This window comes from Canis lupus, chromosome 12 (assembly GCF_003254725.2).
Source record: "Canis lupus dingo isolate Sandy chromosome 12, ASM325472v2, whole genome shotgun sequence".
In the NCBI taxonomy this organism is placed as follows: Eukaryota; Metazoa; Chordata; class Mammalia; order Carnivora; family Canidae; genus Canis; species Canis lupus.
This window is the reverse complement of record NC_064254.1, coordinates 37938670-37960300: the sequence shown is the minus strand read 5'-3', so window position 1 is coordinate 37960300 and position 21631 is coordinate 37938670. Positions and strand designations below refer to the sequence as shown.

The 21631-nt window shown below is 36.8% G+C and overlaps 1 pseudogene; it reads left to right on the top strand.

Moving 5' to 3' along the window:
• The first annotated feature begins 232 nt into the window (after window positions 1-232).
• LOC112658304 (60S ribosomal protein L6-like) lies at window positions 233-18530 on the top strand (annotated as a pseudogene).
• Window positions 18531-21631: the final 3101 nt, after the last annotated feature.

The following is a 21631-nucleotide window of genomic DNA, read 5'->3' as shown; positions in this document are numbered from 1 at the left end:
ATAATTTTTATATTGATGTTATGTTGAAATAAAATTTTGATATATTGGATCAAATATATTTCTTTTCACTTTTTTAATGTGGCTATGACAACATTTTAAATTACACATGTGGTGCAAATTGCCTTCTATTCTAGAACAATAGCTAGAATGTGTATTCTTTTTCGATAAGAAGTTGGAGGCCTTAGGGTAAAGAGTGAATGACTAAGTGACACAATTGGGTATCTGCTTTAAGATGACTAATCTCGATTTAAAGGGGAGACAGTGGACCAGAAAGAAGCAGCTAGAAAAACACACGAGATGTAATGAGGCCAGTGGCAGCAAGTATGTAGAAAAGAAGACAGATGTAAGTGATGTTGGGAAGGTAGAACTGGCAGTATTTGGCACGAAATCAGAAGTACTGTATAGGCAAACATAGAAGTCAAGAGCAATGACAAGTTAGTGGAAGAAGTGACTGGAATAAATGCAATGATGTTAACAAAAACAGAGGGAATTAGTTAAAAGAAAAAAAAAAGATGGATTCAGCTTGGGACATAATGAGTTTTAGGTCCAAAGGATACAGGTGGAAGAGCTGAGCATACAGTTAGAACAGAGGCTCCTATAATTTGAGAGATCTTTAAAGGCCATAAAGAGGGAAACAAATGCTAACAGAGTTTTTTAAATAGCAGTTTTTACTCAAGAAACAAAGTCCTCTTGTTCCTCTTAGATCGGGCACAGAGACCACAGCTTCACATATTATCAAAAAGACCATAACAAATTGTCAAATATCATCGATAATGGCATCTTTAAAAGGAAGTTCAAGGTATGGGAAAGCAGAAAATAAGGGGAAACTCCATTTAGCTCTTGTTTATTGAGTTCCAATAAGAATCAGGCAAAGCACGGCATGCTGGAGAGGTGGGTATGAATGAGGCAACACCCTATCCTGAGAGCATTCATAATCACATAGTTTTTTCTCAGGTAAAGTGAAAATGTTAGTGAATGATGAAGTTGGTAAAAAAAATCTGTCAAACCTTTAAGCTGTAAAGATTACAACATCTAATAGAAACAAAACCTGAGGCAGAATGGGGTCATTTCGAGAATGGTACTGTTTTCTTTCATTTTGTGACTGGTTTTAGTACAATACTAGCCTTAACACTTTTTAGCATTCTGTATCTTTAAGCTCACTTTTTATGTTAATATTCAGGAATCATTTCTTTCCAGTGGAGAAAAAAATCTGTTCTGTGTTCTATGTGAAGTCATGTCTCTAATTTAAAAATATAATTTCCATGATCAAAGATACCCACAGGAGCCTCCTTACAGCTAAAAAAAGACTACATCTTGCAAACTAGAAAAAAACATCCATTTACTAGTGAGAAAAATGACAATACCACATCCAATTCTCAAAGCATTAACTGGAATTGTATCATGGTCCAGACGCAATTGGATAGGGCTTGGTTAGTGGCACTCTAACAACTACAAACAGAACATTTCAATGTTTGGGGGCACAGGAAACAAGGACATTGAAGGTTTGAAGAATCATTATCTTCCTATGAAAGTCTGACCCCTGAGTGAAAGGAATAAAGAATACAAACATTTTTCAAACAGAGAGATGGCAGAGAATGGCTACAGTTTAAGAAACTGAATAGCTATAAACAGAAACTATAATCATGTCTGACAGAGTATGTAAGTACTGCACAATATTAGGGTTGAATTCTGTGATTTCCATTGACTGAGGGGGAACCACAGGTTTTTTTTCAGATATATACTAGTGGTTCTGGTAGAATATAATGTAAAATTCCTTATGAAAGGAAGACATAAGTCTTTAAAAAGGCTAAATGTGGCAATTTCTTACTACTCATAATTCATATACTCACTTGGACTCCTTTCCTTCCTTTTTTTTTTTTTTTTTTTTGGACTCACTTCCCTTCCAAAAACAGAATAGAAAAGATAGATGCAGGGGGGATCCCTGGGTGGCTTAGCGGTTTGGCACCTGCCTTTGGTCCAGGGCGCGATCCCGGGATAGTCCCGCGTCAGGCTCCCAACATGGAGCCTGTTTCTCCCTCTGCCTCTCTCTCTCTTTCTCTCTCTCTCTCTCTATCATGAATAAATAAATAAATAATCTTAAAAAAAAAAACAAGAAAAGATAGATGCTTTGTCCGAATTCTGATGAAACATTCTAGGATATAGTCATGGGACTAGGGAGAGAGCTGATGGCAAGTCTTTATGCTTGCAACTAACCCTAAGAGAAGAAAATATGATTGAATGATCGTTCTAATAACATAAGAATAAATGATGATACAGTGACAGATCAGACAAAGGAGTTCTTTCTTAGAGGAAAATATTACTGCAATTTCATTTTAACTTGAGCTGAACTATTATTTGGTAAAACGCTATAGATCCTTAAAGAATATTAATTCAAATCTTCTGAGCTGTCAGTGAAATACACTATAACTCTTTTTCTTCTTCATTACTTCAGAAGTCCTGATGCTAAAATGAAGATGTAGTCCCCATTATAGAAAATGTCACTTTATGTGACCCTTATGATGATTATGGAAAATCAAGGCATTGATCTTATCCTCATTACACATTCAAATGATGATATAGTCAATGCCCCTTTCTCACAGTAACATTTGTTTAAGTTTAATTACTGTACAATTAGAAAACCATCTTGTACTTTAAATTCAAGACATTAATTTAAAAAGAAATAAAATATCTATATGCCATCCTCCCTAAATACCAGCTAGGAGAAAGTCCAAGAACAAAGAGATACTTAAAATTTTGATATTAAAAGATCTTTTATTTGGAGGGAGATTGCTAACTTTTAGTGATCTCTTATTAAATGCCAAGCACTGGATGAAGTGCTGTACATAGATTATGTCATTGAATTCTCATTCTACCTTATGATATCCTAAAACAGGAATACCAGGAATTGACATTACTAGAGATATGGAGACCCAAGAAAAGTCTTCCCACCCCCACCAATGCAAGCCCCTCACTCCCATTCCAGGTTGCTGTTCCTCTGCCTTATGAGGTTGACTTGATTGACTGCTACAGTATACTCTACTATTGCCTGACATCCCTCCATAGAGAGAAAACAAGTTAAAGAGGCGATAGTAAACATGTCTCTTGGAGACTCCCATGGAAAGGGGTTAGTCCTGTATTTGCTAGCTAAAGTAAAAACATTTTTACGATTTTTTTCTTTGCCATAGCTAATAATTTTCTCTACCAAAAATAAGCAGAAATGGTAAGAACGTTGCAAAACGTTTTACAAAGATAGTGGGTAAATCAAGTGCTGCAGTTATTTGTAACATCAGTGGAGGTGAGGAGGAATGTAGAGTTCCCTAGGAAAGCTGAATCAGAAATTTTGGTTACAAGGAGCAAAAATCAAGCTGAACTAGTTTAAGCAAAATGGAGAATGGGAGGACTCTGAAGCTTCTTAAGAAATACAAGAACAAGTTGAGCATACTGAGCTTGAAAAGGTCAAAATTAGAAAAGTTCTGATTATTAGAGTTCCTTAAAAATTCTGCTAGCGATAGCCAATAACCACATGCAAAGATGCTCAACATCACTAATCATTATGGAAATGGAAATCAAATCCACAGAGAGATACCACTTCACATCCCTTAGGATGCTGGCTACTATAAAGGAAGGAAGGAAGGAAGGAAGGAAGGAAGGAAGGAAGGAAGGAAGGAAGGAAGGAAGGAAGGAAGGAAGGAAAAATAACCAGTGTTGGTGAGAATGTGAAGAAATGGGAGCTTTTGTGCACTGCTGATAGGAATATAAAATGGTGCAGATGCTATGGAAAACAGTATCAGTTCCTCAAAAAATTACAGAAAAATGCCATATGATCCAACAATTTCACTTGTGGAATTGGAATATATATATATATATATATATATATATATATATATACACATATATATATATATATTTACTTAAATTGATTCAGTCAATTACTGAGTACTGGTCAGGCAGTACTCAGTAATTGCATATATATATTCTTTTGCATATATATATATATATGCAAAAGAATTGAAAGAAGGGATGATCATGCACATAGCAATAGTTAAAAGACAGAAACAATCCAAATGTTCATCGAAAGATGAATAAACAAAATATGATATATACACATAATGATATATGATATATACACATATTATATATACATTAACTTTATTCAGAGTTAAAAAGCAATAAAATTCTGATATATACTACAACATGGATAAACCATGAAGACTATACACTAAGTGATATAATACACTAAGTGATATAAACCAGTCAAAACAAATATTGCATGACTCCACTTATATATGGTATCTAGAGTAGTCCAATTTATAGAAACAGAAGGCAGAGCAGTGATTGCCAGGAGCTGGGGGGTGGGGGAGTGGGAGTGGGGTTATTGTTTAATGAGTATAGAGTTTCAGTTGAGGAAGATGAAAAGTTCTGGAGATGGATAGTGGTAATGCTTGCAACAAGAAATGTAAACATAGCTAGGAAACAGAGAGGGACAGTTCTCAAAATGTGGAGGGCAGCAAAAGTGTTCACTATAAAAGGCAACTTTTAGCAGATAGGGAGACAACTGTTATTTTTCATACTTCCATATGGCTTCATTTATTCTGACTACACTGACTGAACACTTGTACATCAACTCACATTTCAGTGTCACTTAGTTGCCGAAATTATTTGAACTATCTCCATGAATCTTTCATGTCCCTGGATACTTGGAGTGATACCTTTAAAAAAATTAGTCATCTTTAACAATATGAATGTTGAATTAATAGGAAAAGATTTGGATGTTACACACACTAGAGTATTTTTCTAACTTTATTTTTAGTTTTCAAAAATATCAAGTAAAAGTGATATATAGTGCTTTTAGGTAAGTAGCAAAAGAGAATACTTTCTGAAGAATGGATATATACTTTTCCTATATTTTTTCCATCTTATCTACATAAATAGCCATAAGAATGCCAATGGTTGCCAGATGAGAAAATAAACTTAGAAATTAAAAAGCATAAATAAATAAACGAGTGAAAGGTGAAGCATTTGCTTTTGGATGAACAAAAACAACAATTAAAGTCTAACAACTGAGGTTTTGTGTTCAGCAAATAATGAGTATATAAATTAGTTAAGAGCAGCTCATGTATGTATTGTATTCTGAGTATTCCATCCTGACCTTCTAATTGTCTCAAAATAAAACCCTTTATTGATTTAGGCAAGTCAATTAAGGGCCATTCGGCCATATCTTTATCATGGTTTCTGTGGTTTTATCCCTGGAGATAATTGTCAATTTAGCTAAGAGTAAGTGAAGCTACAAAGAGAAAAAGACATGTAAAACATCTTCTAAAATTTTAAAGTAAAAAACAAAATGACAGAAAGTAGAGGGGAAGAAAAAAGAAACAAACGTTCAATTATTTACATTTTGGCAGGTGATAGCTGATATTTGACCTGTTCTGAATTTAATGATTTCTCTTTGAAACTAATTGTGCTTTTATTTCAACTACATCTTTCTGGGAAAGTAAAATTAAGAGAAATAAAATACAACTATTATATTATTGTACAGACATCTTTTCTACAAAGTAATCCCTTTGCTCAAAAGAATAAATGTTTAGCTGTAACAAAACTGAAGAATCTTTCTTTTATGCAAAAAATGAGTTAAAAATAGAATAAGTTAGGGGTGCCTGGGTGGCTCAGTCAGTTAAGCATCTGACTCTGGACTTCAGGTAGGGTCATGATTGGGTGGTGAGAGCAAGCCCAGTCAGGCTCTGCACTCAGCAGGGAGTCTGCTCCTTTCTGTCTCCCTCTGCCCCTCCCCCCACTTACTCTCTCTCTCTCTCTCTCTCTCTCTCAAAATAAATAAATCTTTTTTAAAAATTAAAATAGTTAATTAAAATTAAATTTTTAAAAAGATCAAATTTCAGTGTAAAAATGGCAAACCACATAGTTTTACCCATCCTAATATTAAACATCTGATACATAGTTTATCAATAAAGAGCATTAGGTTACTTAACTCTCAACATTGTTCTCCCCACCAGAGGTGGTACAGTGTAGAATTAAACACCCAAACCTTATAGTCGCACTCTCCTGGTTTGGAGTCCGTCTCTGACTCTACCTATCACTTAATCTCCCAGTGCCTCAGTACCCTCATGTGGAAAATATGGATGATGATGACGATAATGACGGTGGTGGTGCTGGTGGTGGTGGTGATAATCCTACTTTACAAGTTTGTTGTGAAAATTAAACAAATGTATATAAAGTGTTTACAATGGTGGCTGACACATAGAAAGTGATATAAAAGTATTCCCATTGTATGTTCAGGTCACTACAGATGCTGAAATCTACAAGTTACGTTAACAGGTAGGGGAAAAAGAGTTACCTGGTTTTATTACTTCAAGGTGATACTCATTTTTCACAGGTCACGTGGCTTTATTTGGAAACATGCATGCCCCTTGTTTTCTAATAGAGTAGTATCACACCAGCCCAGCATCCCTCCTTTCCCACTCTTGCCAGGCTATTTCACTTAATAAATTTGAGGACTCTCTCTCTCTCTGCTGCTTCTAATAGCATTCAGCAGTTTCTTTAACTATTGTACAACTACACATGAATAAATACAAAAATATGTTAGAATGATATAACAATGTGAATAAACCCAGAGAAATTAAATGATTACATAAAGCAAATAAAGTCATTGCTGCCAAACTGAACTAATTATATCAAAAAGAAAAGAAGGAAAATTGCAGCAGGGATTCTTATAAAATTACTTTATCCAGCACTAAAATATTTTTTAATGTATGGTATGCTTAAAATATTAACATTTTGTTAACATTTGCAAATAAGAGACTAGCTACTCATATTTTCTGGTTTTTAACATTTTTTTTATTATTTTGGTCAATGTTTTAAATCATCCTAAATGTGAATTTCCTTATAACTTCTAAAATACAAATAATCAGAACACAAAGTGGAGACTATTTAACAATACATTGGAGGAGAGCAAACTTGTTCAAAACCAAACAAAAAAGATAAGTGAGTTGGTAAGTAGAAGGAACCACACAATAATCCTCAGATGGTTGGTCTATTCATGGTTATATTTCCATTGACTAGAACTGTGTCTTGCACACAAAAGGCATTTAATAAACAGTTGTCTGAGTTTTGAATGAATGAAATAGTTGTCAACCTCTAAACCTATTATCAAGGATCTGGACATTGTAAAAGGTGTCAACAGTCTGAGAAGTGGTTCTCAAATGGAATAGGACCAACCCACTAATGGGTGTTTGAAAATACGGTGGGAAATTGGCTTGTCGCAATGACTGTCGGTGCAACTGCCAGGTAATGGTTGGAGGCCAGAGATTCTAACCTCTCTGCACTATGGAGAGAGGTAGGAAGGACAATTACAGAACAGCCCAGCACAATAAAGTTTTCCACCCAAAATGCAAATAGCAGTCCATCAAGAATTACTAGAAACAGAATTAGGATGGAGGGATAAGAGACAAAGCAAGCAAATCAGAAAGGTTGGGGCAAGATTGGAGTATCTATTAGAGTGCTCAAGACATCTCTGCTATGACTGAGAAAGAAACTGTTTAGAAAACTGAGCCAGGCTAACAATGCCTAAAAATGTCCCAACCAGAGCTTCTGGGGTATTTGTACAAGCTGTAGAAGTGATCCCAAGTCCTTTTTTATAGTAAAAACAAATATGGAACAATTATAAAGTAAGAGGCAAAATTTCTTTAAGATAAGAGATTCAAAGAAATCCCATGTTTGTGGTAAGCACCTGGGGCATGTTCCCAGAACTCCATATACACCCACCCACATACCCTTCACCTCCCACCCTCATACTGTCAGTGGGTGGCACTTTGGTGGAAACACTACCTCAGGTCCTGAGTTGTGAACAGTTCATCAGAGATGAATAGCAGTACTAAGTTTAGAATATTGCGGAGGTAGTACAGGTTAGGAGCAAGAAAAAAACAAGGCATCTAAAGGAAGGTGAAGATGTCTAAGAGAGTTCACCAAAAATAAACTTCAAGGTACAAAATACACAAAGTATACAAAGTGGCAACATTAAGGCCTTGATTATTTCATTATTAAATATTTACTGAACACTTTTATATGCATCAGGCACTGTGCTAGGCCCAAAGGATAGAGATGAACAAAAGACATGGTCTGACCCTCATGAAGCTTATAATCTATTGGAGAAGACATTAAACAAATGAACAATAACAGAAACTCACAGAACACTTCAAAGATAGCAAGGAGGTCTATTTTAGACTGAAGTATTAAAGGAGAACTTTGCTAAAGGAGTGGTATCTTCTGAATTCTGAACAATGAATAGGAATTAGGTGATCTTTACAGAAATGCTTCCTGGCAGAGACCTCAGCCTATACCCAGGCCCAAGGCAGGAAGGAGCCTAGCACACAAATTCCTGGAGTTATAACAGGAAAAGTGTGGCTGCTGTCTTGGTGAGCTGGGGACAAAAATCCTTCAACCTCCCATAGGAATTTGGGTTTCGATCTCATCAAACTGGGAAACTAAGGGGGCAGGGTTTAATTAGACGTGAACCACGTTTTGTCTTAATTAAGATCACTGGTGACAATGTGTAGAATTGGAGGAGGCAAAAAAAAGGGGCAGGTAGATCTTTAGAGAAGCCAGTGCAAGGGTCAAGGTGAGACATGATGCAGGCTTAGTTGGGAGTGATAGCAACAGAAATAAGAAATGTAGACGATATGAAGCACAGAGTCAAAAGATTTGGTAATGAATTGGATGTACAGAGTGAGGAAGTGACAAGGATGACTCACTGGTGTGGCACCTGCAAGGGTGATAGAGCCTGCCATGTTCCAGAGCAGGTAGCCTGTTTCAGGAAAGGAAGTTTCAAGGACTCAGTTTTGGATTTGTTCACCAGGAGTGTCTAAAAGCCATCCTAGTGGAGACATTTTTTTAAAAAAGATTTTATTTATTTATCTGACAGAGTAAGAGAGAGCACAAACAGGAGGAGCAGGAGAGGGAGAAGCCTGGATTCCAGGACCCTGGGATCTTGACCTGAGCTGATGGCAGGCGCTCCTTAGTGGAAACACTTTATATTTGAATCTCCAATTCAGAAGTGCGTTCTAGATCAGGGTGTGAATTTTGGAGTTTGAAGCACCAATAGAGAATATATAAAGACATAGCATTGATATGATCACCTAGGAAAAGCATGTTTGTCTCAATCCATGAAGACAACACTATTAAATTCTCTGAAATCAAGTAAACATGATCCCATAATTTTATTTCCAATACCTTTCCATAATATTTTATTTGGTAACCATTCTTTCTGGTCTTTTTTCTAACAAACTAATGTAATACAATGGAATATTACTCAGCCATTAGAAATGACAAATACCCACCATCTGCTTCAACGTGGATGGAACTGGAGGGTATTACGCTGAGTGAAGTAAGTCAATCGGAGAAGGACAAACATTATATGGTCTCATTCATTTGGGGATTATAAATAATGGTGAAAGGGAATTGAAGGGAAGGGAGAAGAAATGGGTGGGAAATGTCAGAAAGGGAGACAGAACATGAAGACTCCTAACCCTGGGAAGCGAACTGGGGGTGGTGGAAGGGGAGGAGGGCGGGGGGTGGGAGTGAATGGGTGATGAGCACTGAGGGGGTCACTTGACAGGATGAGCACCCGGTGTTATTCTGTATGTTGGCAAATTGAACACCAATTAAAAATAAATTTATTTTAAAAAAAAAGAAAAGAATAAACCTCCCCCACCCACCCAAAAAAAGACCTTAAATGTTATGGCTCTATGTGCTTCACATTTAGATGAACTAGCAGCAATAATTGCCTTCTCCTCATGTGCTTTTCATATTCCTGAGTTCAGTAAAATGGTTACTAACAAATGCTTATCAGAAGTTCATTGTGTCCCCTTTCACAAAGATGGCGTGGAAGGCGAAGAAGGAAGCCCCTGCCCCTCCCAAAGCCAAAACCAAAGCAAAGGTTTTGAAAGCTAAGAAAGTGGTGCTGAAAGGCGTGCACAGACACACAAAAAAAGATCTGAACGTCACCTACGTTCCAACCTTACGTCTCCAAAGGCAGCCCAAATATCCTCGAAAGAGCACCCCTAGGAAAAACAAGCTTGATCACTATGCCATCATCAAGTTCCCCTGACTACTGAATCAGCCATGAAGAAAATAGAAGACAACAACACACTTGTGTTCATTGTGGAGGTCAAGGCCAATAAGCACCAGATCAAACAGGCTGTGAAGAAGCTCTATGACATTGATGTGGCCAAGGTCAACACTTTGATCAGGCCTAATGGAGAGAAGAAAGCATATGTTCCACTGGCTCCTGACTATGATGCTTTGGATGTTGCCAACAAAATTGGGATCATCTAAACTGAGTCCAGCCAGCTATAAATCTAAATTTTTTCACCATAAAAAAAAAAGTTCATTGTGAATCTATGACATCTAGTATGTTAGTATGGAAAACATTTGCAGTGTACTAGCATTTCTCTGTTTCCATGACTGAAATCCTGCTGGTCCCATCATCATCTACAATGTAAAATCCAAACCCTAGGCTGCATATTTTTCCAGACCCTCTCTTGCCACATCCACATAACATGGCATGATTTTGCAGTAAGTTCTTACATTGCTTCCCTCTGTTCTGCTTTTACCCATGTGTATCCTATGCCCAGACAAAATAAAAATGCAGTGTTTCTTATTAAAAAATTATGAAGAATTTCAAGACAGTGACAATATAGTATTAAACCAAGTAAAGGGTCCCTCTGAGGCCCTATGCAGTTGCATAGGTTGCAGGCCCATGTCCTGGCCTGTTTCCTGCCCCAGGGATAATAATAGTATCTACCTCATAAGGCTGGTTGGGGATTAAATGAGGCAATAATGTAAAACAAATAGAGTGTCTTAGCACATAGTAAATATTATGTAAGGGTGAGCTATATAGATGTACACAACAGAAGATAGTTCATTGGGACTCTGGAGTCCTTTTTTTGTGTTAGAAAGAACCTTGTCTTCCAAATCTTAATTTTATAACATAAGCCTATTTAAAAAGAATACAAGAAAAGTCCTCATATTTTGCATCTTATATTCTTTACTCTCCCTCCATTTAAATCTTCCCCTAATACTACTCAACACTCAACCCTTCTAATTAATTGCCTCTTTGGTAACTCAAAAAAAGGAAAAGGTATAGGGGTAGGATCTATATTTTAACTTCTTTAGGAACTTGTGGAAAGGATGAGTGCCTGATAACCACTGGTCAAACCTCATTCTTGGAAAGAATTTCAACAAGAAAACATCTTTGAGAAAAGTGTAATGGAAAGCAACTCAGACACAACTAAGTATAATCTTATCTCTGTCAACTTAGAGGAGAGGAATCAAAGGAAGAAAAATCTGGAATATTAAAGTATGGCCCCATAAGCCATTTTCGTGCCTAATTTGCCCTCTTTACTTTGTGGAGGAACAAGCACTTGAACCAGAATAATACCATATGATTTCACTTACATGTGAAATTTAAGAAAGAAAACAGATGAACATTTGGGAGGGGGGAAAAGAAAAGAAAAAGTAAAGAGGGAAACAAGCCATAAGTGACTCTTAATGATAGAGAATTGAGGATTGATGGAGGGAGGTAAGTGGGGGATGGGCTGGATGGTAGCTGGGTATTAAAGAGAGCATCTGGGATCCCTGGGTGGCGCAGCGGTTTGGCGCCTGCCTTTGGCCCAGGGCGTGATCCTGGAGACCCGGGATCGAATCCCGCATCGGGCTCCCGGTGCATGGAGCCTGCTTCTCTCTCTGACTATGTCTCTGCCTCTCTCTCTTTCTCTCTCTGTGACTATCATAAATAAATAAAAATTTTAAAAAATTCTTAAAAAAAATAAAAAATAAAAAAAATAGAGAGCATCTGTTGTGATGAGCACCAGATGTTGAATGTAAGTGATGAATCACTTAAATTCTATCTACCCTTAAGACCAATATTGTACTGTATGTTAACTAAGAAAATTTGAATTCTTTTAAAAGGGAAAAAATAATACTAGAATTTATCATATTCAAGTTGATATTTTGAAAATATTTTCTGTCTGGATCTGAATTTAAGTACATTAGAAAAATATGAGAATTTACACAGAACAACCAACTTGTTGAAGAAAGAGGTGACTGGATTCTTATCATTGCAAGTCTCTAATTTCTTTAGAAATAGAAAATGATTTCAAATGTTGTCAGTATATCTTGAAAAGTAACAACATTTCTTGCAGATATTATATAAGAAATAGTAATAGACATTTTCCCTTTTCCCAGATATTATTTTAATACCCTAAAAAGGGAGAAAAATGACCAAAAATAGTAGCAATCATCATCATCATAGTAAGAGTGATTTTCTTCCCAGGAGCTTAAAGTCCTTGTTAAATATCATTTTATAATGAAAAGAAGGCAAATGGACTATTGAATTACTGGCACTACTATCATTATTTGGATAATGTAATAGCATCTGTAGTGAATTTTAAAATAGTTGAGAAAATCAAATATCCAAAACATATAAAAAAGCATAGGGATTTCTCTTGTTTTGACCTCTGAACTTCACTCTCTACAAAAATACCTGGGTGATGGAGTTCTGATAGCTCATAATGTAAATTATGCCAGCCTAAGCGTAAGACAACATAACAATTTAGAGAATGAGTAGCAAATTGGAAATGTCACACTAACCTATTAGTCTGGATTCTCAGTGTTGGTGACTCACAAATGGGGCAGTTATTTCAGTATTGGCATCTGTGACAAGTCCCACACCAATTCTCCAGGAAAATTAGATTCTTTGGAAACAAACAGACAGTAGAGCAATTTTTATTAGTCAGTCATTAGTCCATCACTATGGGTGTTGAAGTCATTTAGTGTACAGGTAGCAATGATGTCATCCATTTAGGGCTCTGTTAGTGTAACATCTCTGGCTAATATTTTTGTTAGCTAATAAGTATTTGATTCTTCAAATGTGTAACTTTAGTAAAATTATTTGAAATTGCGACAGACATACTCTTGCTATCAGTATAACTAAGTGTGTTAAAAATATGCTCCTTTAAGGAGGCAAAATCGCTTTTTGGAGTGTAGTTCTGCTGGACAGGGGCTTTGGAATTAGATGGAATTACATGTAATTTCTGTCCCCCATTACTTAATAGCTGTGTGGATGTGGACAAGCTAACTTTTCAAAACCTTTATCTTCTTGACCATAAAGTTGTCATAATAAGAGTTCCTACTTCACAAATTGCTGCAAGGAGTCAAGAAATAATCCATGAAAAATGCTGAATACATGTAAGCTGCCAAAAATCTCATTATTTATACATTAAAATTCATTTTATAGTATATTAGAAAGAATATAATATCTAATATAACTTAGGATAGGAGTAGATTTAACATAACCTCAAAGATCAGTATTATCAGGGTTGTCAGCCATTCTTACCAGAGCAGTCATTTTTGGGGGGATTCTGAAGAATTCACTCAGAGATTCTGAGCATTATTTGGGGTAGAGAAGACATGAAAGAGGGGGTCATGGGGAGGGGTGATGAGCTGGGTACATAAGAATTGGAGGACCAAGGCAGATTGACACAACCCTTCCCACCAGAGCATCTCAATGTCATCTGACAACATCTGTGATTCCCCACTTCCTTTTACATTCACGTCCAAATCATCAGCTAATTGTCAGAGTGACCTTCAAAATCAATCTAAAATTTGACCATGTCAGATGACATGAGCTTAAAGTCTCCACTTTAACCTATACCACCATCATTTTCTGTTGTTCTTCCTCCGACTCCCAGCTCTCCCAACAAATCTGATCTCAACACCAACCACAGCCATAGTGATCCTGTTGAAATCTAATTCTGATTTTTGTCACTCCTGTACTCAAACCATTCCAATGGCCTTCTAACTAATGTAGAGTAAGCTTCAAAATCATTTCCACATATCTGCCAAGTCACCCGTACCTCTCTGATATCATTTCCTACCTACCACACTCCTCCTTTGCCCTCCCTGATCCAGCCACACGTCTCTGCCGTTCCTCCAACATATCAAGCATAGTCTTTTCTCAGGACCTTTGTACTCATGATGCTCACTGTCTAGGCCACTTCTGGATGGCATCTGCACAGACACTTCTTTCAGTGGACTTTACCAGGGTTGTCTTCTCTGACTCTCCTCCATAAACCAGCTTCCCCATCACTACACTTTTTTTCCCTTTACCGCCACCAGACACTTTATTTGATTGTTTATTGCCTGAAAACCCCTCCCAATAAAATGTAAATTCTATATGAAGAGAAATTTCTTATTTTGTTCATTTTTGTATCCTAGTACACAACAGGTGCTTAACAGAACTTTATCATTGATTAGCAGAGTAGAGGAGAAAGCAGTATCCTGGTAGACTATTAGGATCTTGGCTTGTGGAAGTGAGCAGGTAGTGGTACAACTCATTGAGTTTGGAAATCCAAGAAGAGAACCTGGTCGGGGATGTTTTAGTTCTCTACTACTGTTTAGCAAATTACCTGCAAAGGCAGCAACCTAAAACAGCAAGCACAGAGTTTCAGAGATGTGGGAGCAAATTCACTGGGTGGTTCTGGCACAGGCTCTTTACCTGTTGTAATCAAGCTACCAGTCAGGCCTACAATCATCTCAGGGATTTGTTGATGATTGAAGAATCAACTTCCAAGCTTGCTTATGTGGTTATTGGCAGCTCTTAGTTCCTCCTTAGTTGATGCCTTGGATGTTTCAGTTCCTTGTAACATAAGCCTCTCCACAGGACTACTCACAACACAGCAGCTGGCTTGCCCCCAATGCCCCTCCTTTCTGTGTGATATCCAAAAGAGAGAAAGCATAAGCAAGAGAAAGCTTTCAAGATAGAAGCTGCAGAATTTTCTAACCTAGTATCAGAAGTGACATGCCATTACTTTTGCCATATGGTATTGGTCACACAGATCAACCTTGGTACAATGTGAGAGGGGACCATACAAGTGGGTGAATACCAGGAAAGAGGGATCATTAGGGAACAGCTTGGAAACTGGACAGCACAGGGGACAAATGGTAAGTTCAGCAAAGTACAGGCTGACTTTGAAGGGCCTTTCAGATATTTAAGGGGAACTATCAGACAGAGAGTGGTAGGGACAGTTCTAGCAAATGAAGACAGGTCAAGGGAACCAAGATAACATCCTAATTTAAGCATGCTTCTATGATAATCACAGCTTTTGAGTCAATTTATTATCTTGAAATTTCAAAAAAATTGAGATTAAAGTTGATCTACTTTCATTTCGTTTTGTACCACTAATATTGTTATTTTTGATTACGAACTTTGAAATATATATATACCTATTAAAATTTAGGAAAATCTGGGGTGCCTGGTGGCTCAGTTGGTTAGGCATCTGCTTTTGGCTCAGGTCATGATCCTGGAGTCCTGGGATCAAGCCCCACAAAGGTCTCTCTACTCAACGGGGAGCCTGGGCTCCCTCTACCTCTGTCTGCTTGTGTTCTCTCTCTCTCTTTCTGTCAAATAAATAAAGTCTTAAAAAATAAAATAAAATTTCAGGAAATCTTCCACTCCATAACTAATAACTATATAATTAAATGGTTCTATTATTAATTCATTCTAGTAACATTTAGTGGATTAAGTAATATTTATAAAGAATAAAATTAGAATACGTACAATCTATTTTATATCTATCTACATCATTGGGAAGTTTGAAATCACTACACAAAAACATTTCCCTACCTCAAGTCTTCTCTATTATCTTACATTTCAGAGAAAAAAAAGAACAACCCCTCCAATTGTGTCCTTGATGCCACCTGACCCACCTTCTCTGAGAATGTGCTCATGAATGATCTCCCCACATCTCACCTTTCTAACTACATGTTCTCATAAGATTCCTCCCCTCAGCTCATGAGTATATTCATGCCCTCTTCTTAACAACTCTTCCTTACTTCTTCTATCTCATCTTCTTTCTTCCTTTCTCTGCCAAACTTTACAAAGCAAATACATTAGCTACTTCCTATTTTTCCCCTCCATTTATTGAAATCCAACATACATTCTCATCTGCTCTATTGAAACCTCTCTCCCATGCCTTTACCGACCTCCTAGCCATCAAATCCAGTGCTTTTTCTCACTTTAATCTTTGTCTGCAGCACTCAATTGTGTCAGAAGCCTTCTTGTAACAAATCCTCATTTCTAAGTTTTCACTACAGACTCTTCTGTTCCCATCTCCTATCTCTCTTCTCTGTTGGTAGCTACTCTGTCTCGTGGCACCAGCCCAAATAGAGGTATCTCCCAAGGATTGATCCATGGATTTCTTTTCCTTCATGTTTTCTCCCTTGCCAGTTTTACCCAAGCTCATGATTCCAAATACCACCTGGATGTTGATAATTTCTACCTATCTGTTTATAGCTCTTATGTATCTCTCAAGCTCAGTGCCATATTTTTAACTATAATACCACATTTTTTACTGAAGTTGATGTATTTCCTCCTTAATGGGATATCATCCTCCTGACACCCCAGGCTGAAAACATTTTCATGCTACTAGCATTTCACTTTTCTTTGCTTGCCAACATGTAGTCAATATTCATTCAGCCTTCATACAGTATAACATTCATTACTTCCTTATTCTCAGCACCCCATCCTACTTCAGGCCTTTATGATTTTTCATCTGCAACACTGGTGGAGTCTCCAAACTTCCCTCCATTTTTCTCCCTCCACATTCTGTTTTACACATGGTGCCAGAACCTTCTAAAACATGTCTAGAAAGACATCAGTTAAGTCCCTGTTACAAAATTAAGTCCAAACTCCTTATTCTGACATATTATTCCTCCATTAACCGATCTGGACTTAGATGTCACATTGATTACCAAGCTCACCAAAACACTCCAGCGTTCTTGATTCAGTTTCTGCTTTTGAGTGGACTTAATAATTTAAGGCTCAAAACTATTATCTGAAACAGCAAAAATAACTGACCTCTGATTAATGATCAAATTTTGTAAAGAAAAAGATATTCGCAACATTTATTAAAGAGGTAAGGGGAGATATCACAATAGGTATAGGGATAACTGCAATGGAGTTCTGCAGTACAAGAAAGAGATTGTGCTCAATTCTACATACAAAAAGGAAAAGTGAGAATTTATAGCCAAGGAGTGGGGAGGCCAACATATGTTGCCAAGGATATGTAGAAAAAGGAACCCGCATGCATTGTTGGTAGAAATGCAAACTGGTGCAGCCATTGTGGAAGACAGTATGGAGGTTCCTCAAAAAATTAAAAATAGAAATATCTTATGATCCAGTAATCGCACTACAGAGTAGTTACTCAAAGAATATGAAAACACTAATTCATAACGATATATATGCACACTGATGTTTATTGCAGCGTTACTTAACAATACCAAATTATGGAAGCAGCCCAAGTATCCATCAATGGATAAAGAAGATGTGATACACACACACACACACACACACACACACACAGAATATTATTATTCAGCCATAAAAAATGAAATCTTGCCATTCACAATGACATGGTTGGAGCTAGAGAGTGTAATGCAAAGCAAAATAGTAAGAAAAAGACAAATTTATGATTTCACTCGTTGTGGAATTTAGGAAACAAAACAAACAAAAGAAAAAAAAAGACAAACCAAAAAACAGACTCTTAACTATAGAAAACTGATGGCTACCAAAGGGGAGAAGGGTGGGGGATGGGTGAAATAGGTAAAGGGAATTATCTTGAGTTCTCTTTCCTATTTTGTAAGATGGTAGGCAAGAAAAGCTGAGAAGCTGGATAATAAGGAGAAGAAACCTGAAGCCAACAAGGCTGATGCTGGTGGCAAGCTTAAGAAGGGTAACCTCAAGGCTCAAATGCCAAAGAAGGTGAAGCCCCAATGCGGCCAAAACCCTATCCTAGTCAGAAGAATTGGCAGATATGCCTGATGGGCTGATTGGCTATGTATTCCAGAAAGACCATGTATAAGAGGAAGTATTCAGCAGCTAAATCTAGGACTAAAAGAAAAAGGAGAAGGTTCTTACTATTGTCACAAAACCAATTGGTGGTGAAAAGAATGGTGATATCTGAGTGTTTAAACTTCATAAACAATGCCTAGATATTATCCTACTGAAGATGTACCTCAAAAGCTGTTGAGACATGGCAAAAGAAACCTTTCGTTCAGTATACGAGAAAACTTCAAGCTAACATCACCTCTGGGACCCTTTTGACCATCCTCACTGGATGCCATGGAGGCAAGAGGGTGGTTTTCCTGAAACAACTAGGTGGTGGCTTGCTACTTGTGATTAGACCTCTGGCCCTCAATCAAATTCTTCTGTGTAAAATCCCCAAACATCTCACTGATGCTTAATTCAAGAAGAAGCAGCTGTGTAAACCCAGACACCAGGAAGGTGAGATCATTGACACTACGAAAGAGAAATATGAGATTACAGGGCAGCCAAGGTTGATCAGAAAGATGTGGATTTACAAACTCTACCAACAATCTAAGCCGTTCTTCAGCTTCAGGGCTGCCTCTGCTCTGTGTTTTCTTTCACAAATGTAGTTCTAAACTTCTTACGAAGAACCTAATTAAATAACAGATCCATTAAAAAAGAGTACAGTTATCTTGATAAATACTAAGCAATATATGGAATTGCTGAATCACTGTATTATACACTTGAAGCCAATATAACACTATATATTAACTATACTGGGATTAAAATTTTTTAAAAAGTCAGGTCCTATGTGAGAAGAGTTCAAAGGAGCCTGAATAGAGTTTAGTTAAAGAATCTTTGTCAATTCAGCTGAGTTCAAATACTAGCGACCCAGAATCTCTGGGTGGCTTGGCGGTTTAGCACCTGCCTTTGGCCCAGGGCTTGATTCTGGAGTCCTGGGATCAAGTCCCACATCAGGTTCCCTGTGGGGAGCCTGCTTCTCCCTCTGCCTGTGTCTCTCCCTCTCTCTCTGTGTCTCTCATGAATAAATAAATAAAATCTTTAAAAATATATATATTAGCAGCCTAAACAAATAATCCCCAAATCTCATTTTCTTAAAGAACAGAAACGGTTTTCAATGAAAGATCTTCAATCAGCACATTTAATTATTTTTTATCTGCAATAAGACTGGCTTTTCATCATTGAGTCAAAAAGTTTTACTCTGCAGCTTTGTCTAGTTAGAATGGTAATAATTCAACCACGTAGCCAATTTGAAATGCATCCTTTTCTTAGTTTTGTAATGAAAATAAAAATGTTAAACAATATGTAGGAATGTGATGTTAGATATGTTTTGTGCTCACAAAACACAATTATCTACTAACAAAATTTGATCAGTAACAACACCTTATGGGTTAATCTATGAATTTAGAGGTAAAGTCATTGATAGTTAAAATCATCAGTAATTTTCATAAGCTAGAAATTCACAAAATTATGTAAATTATAATTCTACAGAATAGGGGTTAATTCCATACATATCAATATTAAATACCATACTAGAACTTAAACACAGTTTGAGGAGTGTGAAACTCCAGGAAACGTGACAAGAAAACATATCACTCAAACCAAAGTGTATTTCTTTCCTGCCTGATTGTACGCTAAAACAGAGAAAAGTTAGCACACTGATTGATTATCCCCATAACCCATTTTCTCATACTTCACATGGGAATTCCCTCAGACCCTCCCAGGGTACCCCTCTTAGTCCTCACATTTCTTCCTGTAGGCATGAGCCTAGTAGTAGTGGGTATAGAGCTGCTTTCTTAGTATGGCTGGTTACCAATATGACCCAACTGGGTATGGAAGAAAACATGCCTTGTGTATATAACAAACAAAAAAGTCTTTCTTTGACCTCAATTTTTAATTAACACTCAGCAATTTTTCCTGTACTTCCTAATATGCATAAAACTTAGAGATCACATGTATTGTGTTGTTCTGGAAAGAAACATTTTATCAGAATATTCTTTGACAAGCATTGGCGGGTCATCTAGTAAAAGTGTGTAGACATGGAGTCAGAAGACCCAGTGTGAATTCCAGTGCTGCTGCTTTTTAGCTCAGTGACTCAGCATGTCACATATTCTCTTCAACCTTCAGTTTCCTCAGGAGCAAAATCGAGGTAACAGTTCTCTCAGGTGATAGTTCTGATGTGAGTAAAAAGTGAGATAATGCATTGTGAAAACTAACACAATACAAAAAACAAGGCTTTTTTTTTTTTTTTTTAATGAGGGCTCAGAAAATCTCTCCTTAGCAAAACCAGACTCCTCAGGTCACATTCACATCTCTGGAATACTGATATTTCTCAGGTTGAAAAAAAAAACCCAGCTCCATGTGTCTCTTTATGAAACTGAAAAGCAGCTGCACTTTGATTGACTAATGGCTGTATAACTTTGAAGAAAACTGAACTAAAATAGGATTTTGGTAATATTAAACTGAAACTGAGCAATATTAGAGGCAAGAAGTTCTGCTAGGTTTTCATCTTAAAAAGCCAAAAAATATGAAATAAAAATATGTATTTCTTTCAAAATCCCTACAGAAGTTGCATTTCTTGGTGTCACCAGCCACATTCTAAAATCTATGGATCACTTGAGGACCAATTATAATCTTCCTGGAAAAAAAAAGAGAAACCTCTAATTTCTTTCTCTCCAAATCATCTCTTCTCTCATAAAGCAACATCCTTCCCTCTTTCATGGCCATCTGAGAATAGATAGCCAATGGTGTATTCCCTATGTTCCAATAATTAGTATACATCTCTCTTACATCAAACCACATCTACTTGTGGTGATGGTAGCTAAGGTTGCAGGCTAGAAAGATCTTGTTTATATTTGCATATCCCATACAAATACAAGGGATCATATATCTATATTTATAATACATATATATCATATATAACTAGTTGAAGTTAACCAAATATCTAGTCACTGAATATAGGACTATCCTGAAAGCACTGGTTTATCAATAATGGCCAAAATCATAACACTTAAAGGAAAGGACTCACTGTTGGACTACAATTACAGAAGACATTATAAGCAGGGTTAGCATGAAGGAAAAGATGAAATTAAACTTTCCTTTCAGCCTTTACACTTCCCTCTCTTTCTTCCCCCACCGCACCTTCATGCTACTCCCTTATTGCTCAGATAATTATCATACCCCCCACACACATACCCTACCATGACTCCTAATAAATGCCATAAAAATCTTTGTCCATCTCCTTTCAAATACAGCTCCCTTAGTGCCACTTACTTTTCTTCTGATTATGGCAATTCTCACACAAATATAAAAGAGTTCCCTCCATTATTATTGTAAATATTTACATTTAAATACACAGACATACACATTTATATGTAAATACTTAAATAACTTTTAAATCTAAAATGTTAACTCTCTGATCATGGCTTTTATGGTTGTGATAATCTAAGTGCAAAAAAGATACCTAATGATAAGATGATAATAGGGAAATAAGTGATAAAGACAGAGAGAGAGACACAGATAGCCAGAAGTCAAGAGTATGTATGTCCATGTATGTTTATATGTATATATGTTCCTACTTGGGGTAAAATACCCTTTAAGTCACAGTACTTTAGATAGCCTCCTCATTTATTATAAGTGAGGTCAGCCATATGAAGAAAAAAACATTTTCTCCCTGAATCATGTAAAACATCAAATAATGGACAAGACCTTTGCAAAATGCTTCCTACTCTGCAA